The following is a 14,183-nucleotide window of genomic DNA, read 5'->3' on the forward strand; positions in this document are numbered from 1 at the left end:
GAGAATCAGGTCAGCAGAGCTGATCTAGAGGCACAGAACCAGGTCAGCAGAACTGCTTAAGAGCCAGAGAACCAGGTCAGCAGAGCTCTTTAGAGGGAGAGAACCAGGTCAGCAGAGTTCTTTAGAGAAGAGAACCAGGTCAGCAGAGCTGCTCTAGAGCCAGAGAACCAGGTCAGCAGAGCTGCTCTAGAGCCAGAGAACCAGGTCAGCAGAGCTGCTTTAGAGCCAGAGAACCAGGTCAGCAGAGCTGCTCTGGAGCCAGAGAAATCAGGTCAGCAGAGCTGCTCTAGAGCCGGAGAACCAGGTCAGCAGAGCTGCTCTAGAGCCATAGAACCAGGTCAGCAGAGCTGCTCTAGAGGCAGAGAACCAGGTCAGTAGAGCTGATTTAGAGGGAGAGAACCAGGTCAGCAGAGCTGCTGTAGAGCCAGAGAACCAGGTCAGCAGAGCTGCTCCAGAGCCAGAGAACCAGGTCAGCAGAGCTGCTTTAGAGCTGTAGAACCAGATCAGCAGAGTTCTGGTTCTCTCCCTTTAAAGAACTCTGCTGATCTGGTTCTACAGCTCTAAAGCAGCTCTGCTGACCTGGTTCTCTGGCTCTGGAGCAGCTCTGCTGACCTGGTTCTCTGGCTCTACAGCAGCTCTGCTGACCTGGTTCTCTCCCTCTAAAGCAGCTCTACTGACCTGGTTCTCTGCCTCTAGAGCAGCTCTGCTGACCTGGTTCTATGGCTCTAGAGCAGCTCTGCTGACCTGGTTCTCCGGCTCTAGAGCAGCTCTGCTGACCTGGTTCTCTCCCTCTAAAGAGCTCTGCTGACCTGGTTCTCTCCCTTTAAAGGTCAGCAGAGCTCTTTAGAGGGAGAGAACCAGGTCAGCAGAGCTGCTCTAGAGCCAGAGAACCAGGTCAGCAGAGCTGCTTTAGAGGCAGAGAACCAGGTCAGCAGAGCTGCTCTGGAGCCAGAGAAACGAGGTCAGCAGAGCTGCTTTAGAGGGAGAGAACCAGGTCAGTAGAGCTGCCTTAGAGACAGAGAACCAGGTCAGCAGAGCTGCTCTAGAGCCAGAGAACTAGGTCAGCAGAGCTGCTTTAGAGCAATAGAACCAGGTCAGCAGAGCTGATTTAGAGGGAGAGAACCAGGTCAGCAGAGCTGCTTTAGAGCCAGAGCACCAGGTCAGCAGAGCTGCATTAGAGCCAGAGAACCAGGTCAGCAGAGCTGCTCTAGAGCCAGAGAACCAGGTCAGCAGAGCTGCTTTAGAGCCAGAGAACCAGGTCAGCAGAGCTGCTTTAGAGCCAGTGAACCAGGTCAGCAGAGCTGCTTTAGAGCCAGTGAACCAGGTCAGCAGAGCTGCTCTAGAGGCAGAGAACCAGGTCAGCAGAGCTGCTTTAGAGGGAGAGAACCAGGTCAGCAGAGCTGCTTTAGAGCCAGAGAACCAGGTCAGCAGAGCTGCTCTAGAGCCAGAGAAACAGGGTCAGCAGAGCTGCTCTAGAGCCAGAGAACCAGGTCAGCAGAGCTGCTGTAGAGCCAGAGAAACCAGGGCAGTGGAGCTGCTGTAGAGCCAGAGAAACCAGGTCAGCAGAGCTGCTTTACAGGGAAAGAACCAGGTCAGCAGAGCTGCTTTAGAGCCAAGGGACCAAGTCAGCAGAGCTGCTCTAGAGCCAGAGAACCAGGTCAGCAGTACTGCTTTAGAGCCATAGAACTGGGTCAGCAGAGCTGCTTTAGAGCCAGAGAACCAGGTGAGCAGAGCTGCTCTACAGCCTAAGAACTAGGTCAGCAGAGCTGCTCTAGAGCCAGAGAACAAGGTCAGCAGAGCTCCTCTAGAGCCAGAGAACCAGGTCAGCAGAGCTGCTCTAGAGCCAGAGAACCAGGTCAGCAGAGCTGCTCTAGAGCCAGAGAACCAGGTCAGCAGAGCTGCTTTAGAGCCGTATAACCAGATCAGAAGAGCTGCTTTAGAGCCAGAGAACCAGGTCAGCAGAGCTGCTTTAGAGCCAGTGAACCACGTCAGCAAAGCTGCTCTAGAGGCAGAGAACCAAGTCAGCAGAGCTGCTTTAGAGGGAGAGAACCAGGTCAGCAGAGCTGTTGTAGAGCCAGAGAAACCAGGTCAGCAGAGCCGTTGTAGAGCCAGAGAACCAGGTCAGCAGAGCTGCTCTAGAGCCGAAGAAGCAGGTCAGCAGAGCTGCTTTAGAGGGAGAGAACCAGGTCAGCAGAACTGCTCTATAGCCAGAGAACCAGGTCAGCAGAGCTGCTCTATAGCCAGAGAACCAGGTCAGCAGAGCTGCTCTAGAGACAGAGAATCAGGTCAGCAGAGCTGATCTAGAGGCACAGAACCAGGTCAGCAGAACTGCTTAAGAGCCAGAGAACCAGGTCAGCAGAGCTCTTTAGAGGGAGAGAACCAGGTCAGCAGAGCTCTTTAGAGGGAGAGAACCAGGTCAGCAGAGCTGCTCTAGAGCCAGAGAACCAGGTCAGCAGAGCTGCTCTATAGCCAGAGAACCAGGTCAGCAGAGCTGCTCTAGAGCCAGAGAATCAGGTCAGCAGTGCTGATCTAGAGGCACAGAACCAGGTCAGCAGAACTGCTTAAGAGCCAGAGAACCAGGTCAGCAGAGCTCTTTAGAGGGAGAGAACCAGGTCAGCAGAGCTCTTTAGAGGGAGAGAACCAGGTCAGCAGAGCTGCTCTAGAGCCAGAGAACCAGGTCAGCAGAGCTGCTTTAGAGCCAGAGAACCAGGTCAGCAGAGCTGCTCTGGAGCCAGAGAAACCAGGTCAGCAGAGCTGCTCTGGAGCCAGAGAAACCAGGTCAGCAGAGCTGCTCTAGAGCCAGAGAACCAGGTCAGCAGAGCTGCTCTAGAGCCATAGACCCAGGTCGGCAGAGCTGCTCTAAAGGAAGAGAACCAGGTCAGTAGAGCTGATTTAGAGGGAAGAGAACCAGGTCAGCAGAGCTGCTGTAGAGCCGTAGAATCATATCAGCAGAGCTGCTCAAGAGCCAGAGAACCAGGTCAGCAGAGCTGCTCTATAGCCAGAGAACCAGGTCAGCAGAGCTGCTTTAGAGCCATAGAACCAGGTCAGCAGAGCTGATCTAGAGGCAGAGAACCAGGTCAGTAGAACTGCTTAAGAGCCAGAGAACCAGGTCAGCAGAGCTCTTTAAAGGGAGAGAACCAGGTCAGCAGAGCTCTGTAGAGGGAGAGAACCAGGTCAGCAGAGCTGCTCTAGAGCCAGAGAACCAGGTCAGCAGAGCTGCTTTAGAGCCAGAGAACCAAGTCAGCAGAGCTGCTCTGGAGCCAGAGAAACCAGGTCAGCAGAGCTGCTTTAGAGGGAGAGAACCAGGTCAGTAGAGCTGCCTTAGAGCCAGAGAAACCAGGGCAGTGGAGCTGCTGTAGAGCCAGAGAAACCAGGTCAGCAGAGCTGCTTTACAGGGAAAGAACCAGGTCAGCAGAGCTGCTTTAGAGCCAAGGGACCAAGTCAGCAGAGCTGCTCTAGAGCCAGAGAACCAGGTCAGCAGTACTGCTTTAGAGCCATAGAACTGGGTCAGCAGAGCTGCTTTAGAGCCAGAGAACCAGGTGAGCAGAGCTGCTCTACAGCCTAAGAACTAGGTCAGCAGAGCTGCTCTAGAGCCAGAGAACAAGGTCAGCAGAGCTCCTCTAGAGCCAGAGAACCAGGTCAGCAGAGCTGCTCTAGAGCCAGAGAACCAGGTCAGCAGAGCTGCTCTAGAGCCAGAGAACCAGGTCAGCAGAGCTGCTTTAGAGCCGTATAACCAGATCAGAAGAGCTGCTTTAGAGCCAGAGAACCAGGTCAGCAGAGCTGCTTTAGAGCCAGTGAACCACGTCAGCAAAGCTGCTCTAGAGGCAGAGAACCAAGTCAGCAGAGCTGCTTTAGAGGGAGAGAACCAGGTCAGCAGAGCTGTTGTAGAGCCAGAGAAACCAGGTCAGCAGAGCCGTTGTAGAGCCAGAGAACCAGGTCAGCAGAGCTGCTCTAGAGCCTAAGAAGCAGGTCAGCAGAGCTGCTTTAGAGGGAGAGAACCAGGTCAGCAGAACTGCTCTATAGCCAGAGAACCAGGTCAGCAGAGCTGCTCTATAGCCAGAGAACCAGGTCAGCAGAGCTGCTCTAGAGACAGAGAATCAGGTCAGCAGAGCTGATCTAGAGGCACAGAACCAGGTCAGCAGAACTGCTTAAGAGCCAGAGAACCAGGTCAGCAGAGCTCTTTAGAGGGAGAGAACCAGGTCAGCAGAGCTCTTTAGAGGGAGAGAACCAGGTCAGCAGAGCTGCTCTAGAGCCAGAGAACCAGGTCAGCAGAGCTGCTCTATAGCCAGAGAACCAGGTCAGCAGAGCTGCTCTAGAGCCAGAGAATCAGGTCAGCAGTGCTGATCTAGAGGCACAGAACCAGGTCAGCAGAACTGCTTAAGAGCCAGAGAACCAGGTCAGCAGAGCTCTTTAGAGGGAGAGAACCAGGTCAGCAGAGCTCTTTAGAGGGAGAGAACCAGGTCAGCAGAGCTGCTCTAGAGCCAGAGAACCAGGTCAGCAGAGCTGCTTTAGAGCCAGAGAACCAGGTCAGCAGAGCTGCTCTGGAGCCAGAGAAACCAGGTCAGCAGAGCTGCTCTGGAGCCAGAGAAACCAGGTCAGCAGAGCTGCTCTAGAGCCAGAGAACCAGGTCAGCAGAGCTGCTCTAGAGCCATAGACCCAGGTCAGCAGAGCTGCTCTAAAGGAAGAGAACCAGGTCAGTAGAGCTGATTTAGAGGGAAGAGAACCAGGTCAGCAGAGCTGCTGTAGAGCCGTAGAATCATATCAGCAGAGCTGCTCAAGAGCCAGAGAACCAGGTCAGCAGAGCTGCTCTATAGCCAGATGTTAGACCTGGCACCTTGGCGTGAGTCTCCCTTCCACTTTTTGCTGATGTGCCTCATTGTGTTTTGTTGGTGTTAGCTGCTCAGAGCACTGTGACACTGCTGATCAGTGCCACAGTGCAAGTGCTCCCTTTTAAAAATGTATACATTGATTGGTGTCCATGATTGAGTCATTTGGTTTACTGTCAGCCCCTAGTAAAGTGCACCAGGAGTGCCAGGGCTTGTAAATACAAATACCGCTGGTGGGCCTGCAGCACTGGTTGTGCCACCCACAGAAGCGGCCTAGTAAAATATGTCTAGGGTCTGCCACTGCAGAACCTGCGCGCCGTCTGGTACTGTCGCGCTGACTGCGCAAGTGCCCCCACTTGCCAGTCCCTAAACCTTCCCTTAACTACATATTAGTCACCCCTCTGGTAGGCCCAAGGGCAGGGTGCATTGTAGGCATAAGGTAGGACATGCCCTGATGTGTGTGGCATGTCTTAATAGTGAATTACAGCCATTTTCGTTTTTCACTATTGAAGGCTACCTGCTCTCCATAGGCCAGAATGGGCTGCTGGAGTCACTACACGCTGTGACCCCAGTGGACTCATAGAGCATGGTAGAAAGTCATGTTTAGTATGCCTGGACTCAGAATAATAAAATACTTCTTTTAGTAAAGTTTATTTTAATATCCTGTGTTTGTAAATACTACTTTTAGAAAGTTAGTATTTACTGATCTGGCCATTCAGTCCGCCTCTGCGCTGTGTGTGTGTGTGTTCTGCCTAGCAACAGTAAGGAGCAGGGCTGGGGAATTCCAGGAGACAGGCTGGCTGCCAGGTGGTGGGTAGAGAGATTACACCAGGATGGGTGGGAGGAGTACACCCTGACTCTTGAATAGACCTGTGCTCTGCCAGCACAAAGCCGGCGCCGCCCCCTGTGGAGCGGCTGATGTCTCTGCCCTGCTGCTGAAAGGGAAGCGCAGAGTCACCACAACAAAGTGCTCCAAAAACTGGACTGAGCCAGGCCCAGGCCCCCTGGCGCTAAAGAACAAAAGAATTGGTGTATAAAAGTAGGAGCCTGGCTCCTAAGAAATTAGATCCTGTTTGCGCCAAGAAGAAACTCTGCCTGAAGGAGAAGGACCTGGAGAAGCTGAAGGAGGAATACTGTCTCTCTGCCTGAGAGACTGGCCTGCAGTGGGTGCCTGTCTGCTGGAAGGAGAGGGAAAGCCTGAAGAAAAGGACTTTGATTCAACTTGTGCCTTTAAAACAATCTCCAAGGGCTTGCGTGTGAACTTGCCCCCTGACCTGCGCCCCAGGAACAGTGGGCGCTACCATCCTGAAAGAAGAGGAGAAGTGCCTTGAAGTGATTCAGCAAGCTGACCCCGGAGAACCTGTGCATCCCCTGATCTCGCTGAGCAACGCGACTTCTGCTGCTGGCGTGGCTGCAAACAACGTAAAGGCCTGACAGCCCGAGCACCGTGAACAGTTGCCCCCTCGAGCCGTAGCTCGCAAAGTAAGGTGGAGATCTCCGCGCCTGAGCGCCGAGTCCCTGTGACCCCTGCCGGGTTGTAGAGGCTTCTGCAAAGGACTAAAGTGCCCTGGTTCGCGTCTCCGGCCGAAGCTAACAGCGCGCGGCGCTGTGATCTCACCCCGAGGCTGCCCTCCTGCTTCTGACCCCCTTCGTGGCAACCTGCATCCTGCCCGAGCGCCCCACGAAGCTCCGCCGTCCCCTGGACACTGGGGACACCAGCGCGACGTGGGACACCCCTGGACTGGACCGCGAGGCCGCCACGAACCTTCCCCGTGAAATCTGCAAGGTATTGTGCCAGCGCGTGAAAAGTACGGCCCGTACTTGCCTTTGTACGAACCGTACCTGCCCTGTAACTACGGGTGCCTGGTTCGCACCGTACTGCCTGTGAAGTGCCTTGGTTCGTACCCGCCTTGTAAATACTTGTGCCTGGTTCGCACCGTACTGCCTGTGAAGTGCCTTGGTTCGTACCCGCCTTGTAAATACTTGTGCCTGGTTCGCACCGTACTGCCAGCTGAAATAATGGCGCTTTGAAAAGTGCTCCTTTTGGCTGAGTTCGAGCCGTAACAGCCTTGGTTCGACCCGTACTTACCCTGGGAACAGCAAGGTTCGAACCGTACCTACGTTTTAACCGTACTGCATTGAAAAGCATTACCGGTGCTCACTCGAGAAGAGTGAGACTCGGCAAGCGTACTCCGGCTCACGCGAGAAGCGTGGGAAACGGCAAGGCACTGTAAAAACCTTGCCAAGGGCACCCCAAAGGCGCTACGAAGTGCCCAGAAGACCTAAGAAACCTATTTTAAAGAGAACTGTGCCATTTTTACAACTGTGGACTGCCCGTAAAGCATTTTGAGAGTAACTGGATTATTTTACCAAGAGAACTGTATTTATGCAACCTGCCTGAAAGAAAACCTTTTATATAAAGAATTATATTTTGGATATAACTACAGCCTTGTGTCTTTGTGTGGTGGGGTGGTGATTATTGTGTGGGACGACTTGAACGCTTAACCTATATGCCCTCTGGAAATTTAGCCTGACTGCTCGCGCCACGTTACCTAGAGGGTGAGCAGGGGTTATTTTTAAAGAGGTGATCCTTTGCCCTGACTTAGAGGAAAGGGTCCCTGCTTGTCGCAAGTGCATACCTGCGCCAACCAGAGACCCCGGATTCTAACATTGGTGGCAGCGGTGCGGATTTACGGATTTGCGTTCTTGGTGTCTGCACAGTGATTACTAACCATTGCACAGTAGACAGTCCAGTAGCTTAAACCACAGAACTTTTTCAAGTTTTAATTTTCGCTTGCCAAGGAAAAAGAAGATCCCTTGCGTTTGAAGCCATGCCGGGCTCAACCAGCACAGCATCTGAAGCCTCTGAGATGGAATGGGAATGGGATGCGTCAAAACTGGACGACTACACAAGAAGGCAACTCAAGTACTTCTGCAAGAAGTTCAAGGTTCCACATGTGGGGTGCAAGCTCAAACCACAGATCTACAAGGCGCTGAAAGCCTGGATGGAATCAAGGGGTGCAGCTGAGGATGTTGTACCTGAGGAGATTGACCTAGTGGAACCAGCGGAGAGCATCCACAGTGCGGGCAGGTGTCTGTCACCAGAGGAGCTGGCAGACAGACAGGCCGCAAGAGAGCAACAAGTCACTTTGGCAAAACTGAAAATAGATGGTCAATTGGAGCTGGAAAGCAAAAAGCTGGCTCTAGAAGAAAAGAGAATGGCTCTTGAGGAGAGAAAGATCCTGATGGAGCACGACGCCAGAATGAGGGAACTGGCGATCAAAGAGAAAAGTTTGGAGAACACTCCCTCTGGTGGCAGCGCAACGCCGGTGCAGGTAGAGTCAAGGGTGTACATCCCGAAAGATGTAGTTAAAGAATTCTTCAGGAATGATGACATAGGGCAATGGTTCCGGGCCTATGAGGTAGCCATGTCCTCCCACCGGGTCCCTGAGAAAGACTGGGGAGCGGGGTTGTGGGGACGGTTCCTCAGTGAGGGGCGGGACACACTTTTAGATTTGCCCTTAGACATGCAGAATTCTTACCCCCACATGAAAGAAGCTTTAATGACCAGATATGGGCTAACTCCTGAAATGTATAGACAGAGGTTCAGGGGGTGTACCAAGATTGCGGGGGGTACGTATGTGGAGTATGTAACCTTTTTCTGCAGAGCACTGGATGGCTGGGTGAAGGGTAGCAAAGTTAATGATTACCAAGGTCTCTTTGATTTAATTGCATGGGAGCACTTGTCGCTTAATTGTTTTCCTGAGCTACGCCAACACCTGATAGATAGCAAGCTGACTAACCCTAGGAAGCTTGCTGAGGAGGCGGACCGCTGGCTCAGCACCAGGGTCCACAAGGGTCCCGTGGGGGACTCCGCCAAAGGTGGGCAGGGTCCCCAGCAGAAGAGTGGGGGGGACAGGGGAAAACAGAAAGGGTTCCAAAAAGGCCCCCAAAGTAATACCCAAGGGAACCAGCAGAAAGGTTCTCAGCCTCCCCCACCCCCGAAGCAGACAGGGGCCCCGACAGATAAACCTGTTCCCAAGGGGCCCCCACAATGCTATAAATGTGGCGAACTAGGTCACTTTGCCAGTGATCCCAAGTGTCGCCAATATGTGAAACCCGCACCCACTGGTGCTCCACCCAGGCAAGTGGCTACAGTAGCCTTTGGGGAGGAGGTAGAAGTCCAAGGTGGGTGGGACCCCGTCCAGATGACCTTAGTCTCACTAGGAGACAGTGAGATGGTCCCCCCAGCCAACTTGCCCTCTAACACTAAGAAATATGGGCAAGTGGTGACCGTCAATGGGAAGAAGGTAGAGGCTCTTAGAGACACAGGAGCCAGCGTGACTGCAGTGCGGCAGCACCTGGTATCTCAAGAGCAGGTCGTACCCCATGCCTATTGTCGGGTTGTCAATGCTGACAACACGGAGAGTCATTGTCCAATGGCTCAAGTTCCCTTTGAGTGGGGGGGGGTCTCTGGTACTCTGCAAGTCGCTGTGAGAACTGCCATGCCTGTAGACTGTCTCCTAGGGAATGACTTGGAGAGCTCCCCTTGGGAAAAGGTGGAGAAGACAGCCCATCTGCGGATGGTGGGCTTACCTGATTGGGCGTGCGTGACCACCCGGTCAATGGCAGCCAGTAGGGGTGTTGAAGGGACCCTGGAGCCTGAGGGAGAGGCCCAGGAACCGGCCTTAGAGAGAGGGCAAGGGAGGCACGGGAGACCGGCTCCTGAAGTTCCCACGGCCCAGGAGGAAGCAGACCTTGAGGGGGATGCCCTGGAGCCTACCGGGGAACAGATAGCCGAACTGGGGGACCTGCCTGAGCTGACCCATTGGCAGCAAGAAGGAGGCCCCTCCAGGGAGGAATTCTGCAGGGAGCAGAAAGAGTGCCCCTCTCTAGAGGGTATGCGGCAGCAGGCTGCAGCCCAGGCCAATGGTGATCAGTCCGGAACTCACTTGATCTACTGGGAGAACGACCTCCTGTACTCAGAGCCTAAGGTTGCTGAACCTGGGTCAGCCCGTGCGCTGGTGGTACCCCAGAAGTTCAGAACCTTCCTACTGGGGCTGGCTCACGACGTACCATTAGCAGGACATTTGGGGCAGGACAAGACCTTTGAAAGGCTTGTCACCCACTTCTATTGGCCCCAAATGCGCAGGAGTTCTGATACTCACTGCAGGACATGCCAGACTTGCCAGGCAAGTGGCAAGAGTGGAAGGAAGCTGAAAGCTCCACTCCAACCTTTCCCTGTGGTCAGTACCCCATTCCAGCGAGTGGGGATTGACATTGTGGGGCCACTGGACCCCAAGACAGCCATGGGCAACAGGTTTATCCTGGTCTTGGTGGACCATGCCACCCGGTACCCTGAAGCCATCCCTCTGAGGACAGTGACGGCCCCCGTGGTGGGACGAGCACTGATGGGAATTTTCTCACGAGTAGGATTCCCTCTAGAGGTGGTGTCCGATAGGGGGACCAATTTCATATCGAAATATATGAAATCCCTGTGGCAAGAGTGTGGTGTGACATACAAGTTCACCACCCCTTACCATCCACAAGGAAACGGGTTGGTTGAGCGATTCAACCGAACCCTAAAGGGCATGATCATGGGCCTTGAAGGACCAATGAGGCGTAAGTGGGACGTCCTCTTACCATGCCTTCTCTTTGCGTACCGTGAGGTGCCACAGAAGTCTCTGGGGTTCAGTCCCTTTGAGCTTCTGTATGGTCACCCTGTACGTGGACCTCTGAGTCTGGTCAAGGAAGGCTGGGAGCAATCTCCCAGGAAACCTCCCCAGAATGTATTTAGTTACATGCTGGCCTTCAGGAACCAGACTAGGCGTTTCAGGCAACTTGCTGAGGCAAATCTGGAAGCCAGCCAGGAGGAAATGAAGCGGTGGTACGACCAGAATGCCACTCTGGTTGAGCTTCAACCTGGTCAAAAGGTATGGGTCCTTGCCCCTGTGGAGCCTTGTGCACTCCAGGACAAGTGGACAGGACCCTTTGAGATTGTGGAGCGCAAGAGTTCTGTCACCTACTTGGTGAACTTGCAGTCTCCTAGGAACCCCTTAAGGGTCCTACATGTAAATCGCCTCAAGCCCCACTTGGAGAGGTCCGAAGTGGGCATGCTCTTGGCCACCGATGATGGGACGGAGGAGGAGTCAGAACCTCTTCCTGACCTCTTGGTAGCCTCAGAGCAGGACGGGTCAGTGGATGGAGTTAACCTCTCACCCACCCTGACCCCTGAGCAACAGGATGACTGCCGCCAGCTGCTGGGGCAGTTTCCTGACCTGTTCTCCCTGGTTCCTGGTATCACAGATTGGTGCGTCCATGATGTGGATACAGGAGACAGCTTACCTGTAAAGCACAAGGCTTACAGGGTAACTGACAGGGTCAGAGCCTGCATCAAAGAGGAGGTCTCAAAGATGCTTGCTCTTGGGGTGGTTGAGTCCTCCAGCAGTCCTTGGGCCAGCCCAGTGGTCTTGGTCCCAAAGGCTGCAGCGCCGGGTGCCACACCCGAACTCCGGTTCTGTGTGGACTACAGAGGACTCAATTCAGTCACGAAGACTGACGCGCACCCCATCCCCAGAGCTGATGAGCTCATCGATCGGTTAGGGGCTGCCCGGTACCTCAGCACGTTTGATCTAACGTCTGGGTACTGGCAGATCGCCTTAACTGATGGGGCCAAAGAGAGGTCAGCATTCTCCACACCAGATGGGCACTTCCAGTTCCGTGTCATGCCATTTGGGATGAAGAATGCCCCTGCCACCTTCCAGAGGTTGGTCAACCAGGTGTTGGCTGGACTGACCGAGTTCAGCGCAGCATACCTGGATGACATCGCAGTGTTCAGCGGCACATGGGAAGAACACCTGCAACATCTCTGGGAAGTGTTGATGGCACTGCGCAAGGCAGGCCTCACGATCAAGGCAAGCAAGTGTCAGATCGGGCAGGGATCAGTGGTGTACTTGGGACACCAGGTGGGGAGCGGCCAGGTGGCGCCCCTACAACCCAAGATAGAAACCATCCTGGCTTGGGAGCCCCCAAAGACCCAGACGGAGGTGAGGGCCTTTTTAGGACTCACTGGGTACTACAGGAGGTTTGTCAAGGGGTATGGCAGCATCGTTGCCCCCTTGACAGAGCTGACTTCGAAGAAGCAGCCCAGAAAAGTGATATGGACTGACACCTGTCAGAAGGCCTTTGACACCCTGAAAACTGCCATGTGCACGGCGCCCGTGCTCTTGGCTCCTGACTTCTCCAAGGAATTCCTAGTGCAGACAGACGCATCAGAGCATGGTGTAGGGGCTGTTCTCTCACAGATGACTGAGGAGGGCTGGGATCAACCTGTAGCCTTTATTAGTAGAAGGTTACTTCCACGGGAACAAAGGTGGAGTGCGATAGAGCGAGAAGCGTTTGCTGTGGTCTGGGCGCTGAAGAAGCTAAGACCCTACTTGTTTGGGTCTCACTTCCGGGTTCAGACCGACCACAGGCCCCTCAGATGGTTGATGCAAATGAGGGGTGAAAACCCAAAACTGTTGAGGTGGTCCATCTCCCTACAGGGCATGGACTTTACGGTGGAACATCGCCCTGGCACAGATCACGCCAATGCTGACGGTCTGTCCAGGTTTTTCCGCCTTAGTGAAGAGGAACTCCCTGGGGTAGGGTAGTTCTCCCCACATTTCAGCTGGAGGGGACACGTGTTAGACCTGGCACCTTGGCGTGAGTCTCCCTTCCACTTTTTGCTGATGTGCCTCATTGTGTTTTGTTGGTGTTAGCTGCTCAGAGCACTGTGACACTGCTGATCAGTGCCACAGTGCAAGTGCTCCCTTTTAAAAATGTATACATTGATTGGTGTCCATGATTGAGTCATTTGGTTTACTGTCAGCCCCTAGTAAAGTGCACCAGGAGTGCCAGGGCTTGTAAATACAAATACCGCTGGTGGGCCTGCAGCACTGGTTGTGCCACCCACAGAAGCGGCCTAGTAAAATATGTCTAGGGTCTGCCACTGCAGAACCTGCGCGCCGTCTGGTACTGTCGCGCTGACTGCGCAAGTGCCCCCACTTGCCAGTCCCTAAACCTTCCCTTAACTACATATTAGTCACCCCTCTGGTAGGCCCAAGGGCAGGGTGCATTGTAGGCATAAGGTAGGACATGCCCTGATGTGTGTGGCATGTCTTAATAGTGAATTACAGCCATTTTCGTTTTTCACTATTGAAGGCTACCTGCTCTCCATAGGCCAGAATGGGCTGCTGGAGTCACTACACGCTGTGACCCCAGTGGACTCATAGAGCATGGTAGAAAGTCATGTTTAGTATGCCTGGACTCAGAATAATAAAATACTTCTTTTAGTAAAGTTTATTTTAATATCCTGTGTTTGTAAATACTACTTTTAGGAAGTTAGTATTTACTGATCTGGCCATTCAGTCCGCCTCTGCGCTGTGTGTGTGTGTGTTCTGCCTAGCAACAGTAAGGAGCAGGGCTGGGGAATTCCAGGAGACAGGCTGGCTGCCAGGTGGTGGGTAGAGAGATTACACCAGGATGGGTGGGAGGAGTACACCCTGACTCTTGAATAGACCTGTGCTCTGCCAGCACAAAGCCGGCGCCGCCCCCTGTGGAGCGGCTGATGTCTCTGCCCTGCTGCTGAAAGGGAAGCGCAGAGTCACCACAACAAAGTGCTCCAAAAACTGGACTGAGCCAGGCCCAGGCCCCCTGGCGCTAAAGAACAAAAGAATTGGTGTATAAAAGTAGGAGCCTGGCTCCTAAGAAATTAGATCCTGTTTGCGCCAAGAAGAAACTCTGCCTGAAGGAGAAGGACCTGGAGAAGCTGAAGGAGGAATACTGTCTCTCTGCCTGAGAGACTGGCCTGCAGTGGGTGCCTGTCTGCTGGAAGGAGAGGGAAAGCCTGAAGAAAAGGACTTTGATTCAACTTGTGCCTTTAAAACAATCTCCAAGGGCTTGCGTGTGAACTTGCCCCCTGACCTGCGCCCCAGGAACAGTGGGCGCTACCATCCTGAAAGAAGAGGAGAAGTGCCTTGAAGTGATTCAGCAAGCTGACCCCGGAGAACCTGTGCATCCCCTGATCTCGCTGAGCAACGCGACTTCTGCTGCTGGCGTGGCTGCAAACAACGTAAAGGCCTGACAGCCCGAGCACCGTGAACAGTTGCCCCCTCGAGCCGTAGCTCGCAAAGTAAGGTGGAGATCTCCGCGCCTGAGCGCCGAGTCCCTGTGACCCCTGCCGGGTTGTAGAGGCTTCTGCAAAGGACTAAAGTGCCCTGGTTCGCGTCTCCGGCCGAAGCTAACAGCGCGCGGCGCTGTGATCTCACCCCGAGGCTGCCCTCCTGCTTCTGACCCCCTTCGTGGCAACCTGCATCC

This window comes from Triturus cristatus, chromosome 12, assembly GCF_964204655.1.
Source record: "Triturus cristatus chromosome 12, aTriCri1.1, whole genome shotgun sequence".
In the NCBI taxonomy this organism is placed as follows: Eukaryota; Metazoa; Chordata; class Amphibia; order Caudata; family Salamandridae; genus Triturus; species Triturus cristatus.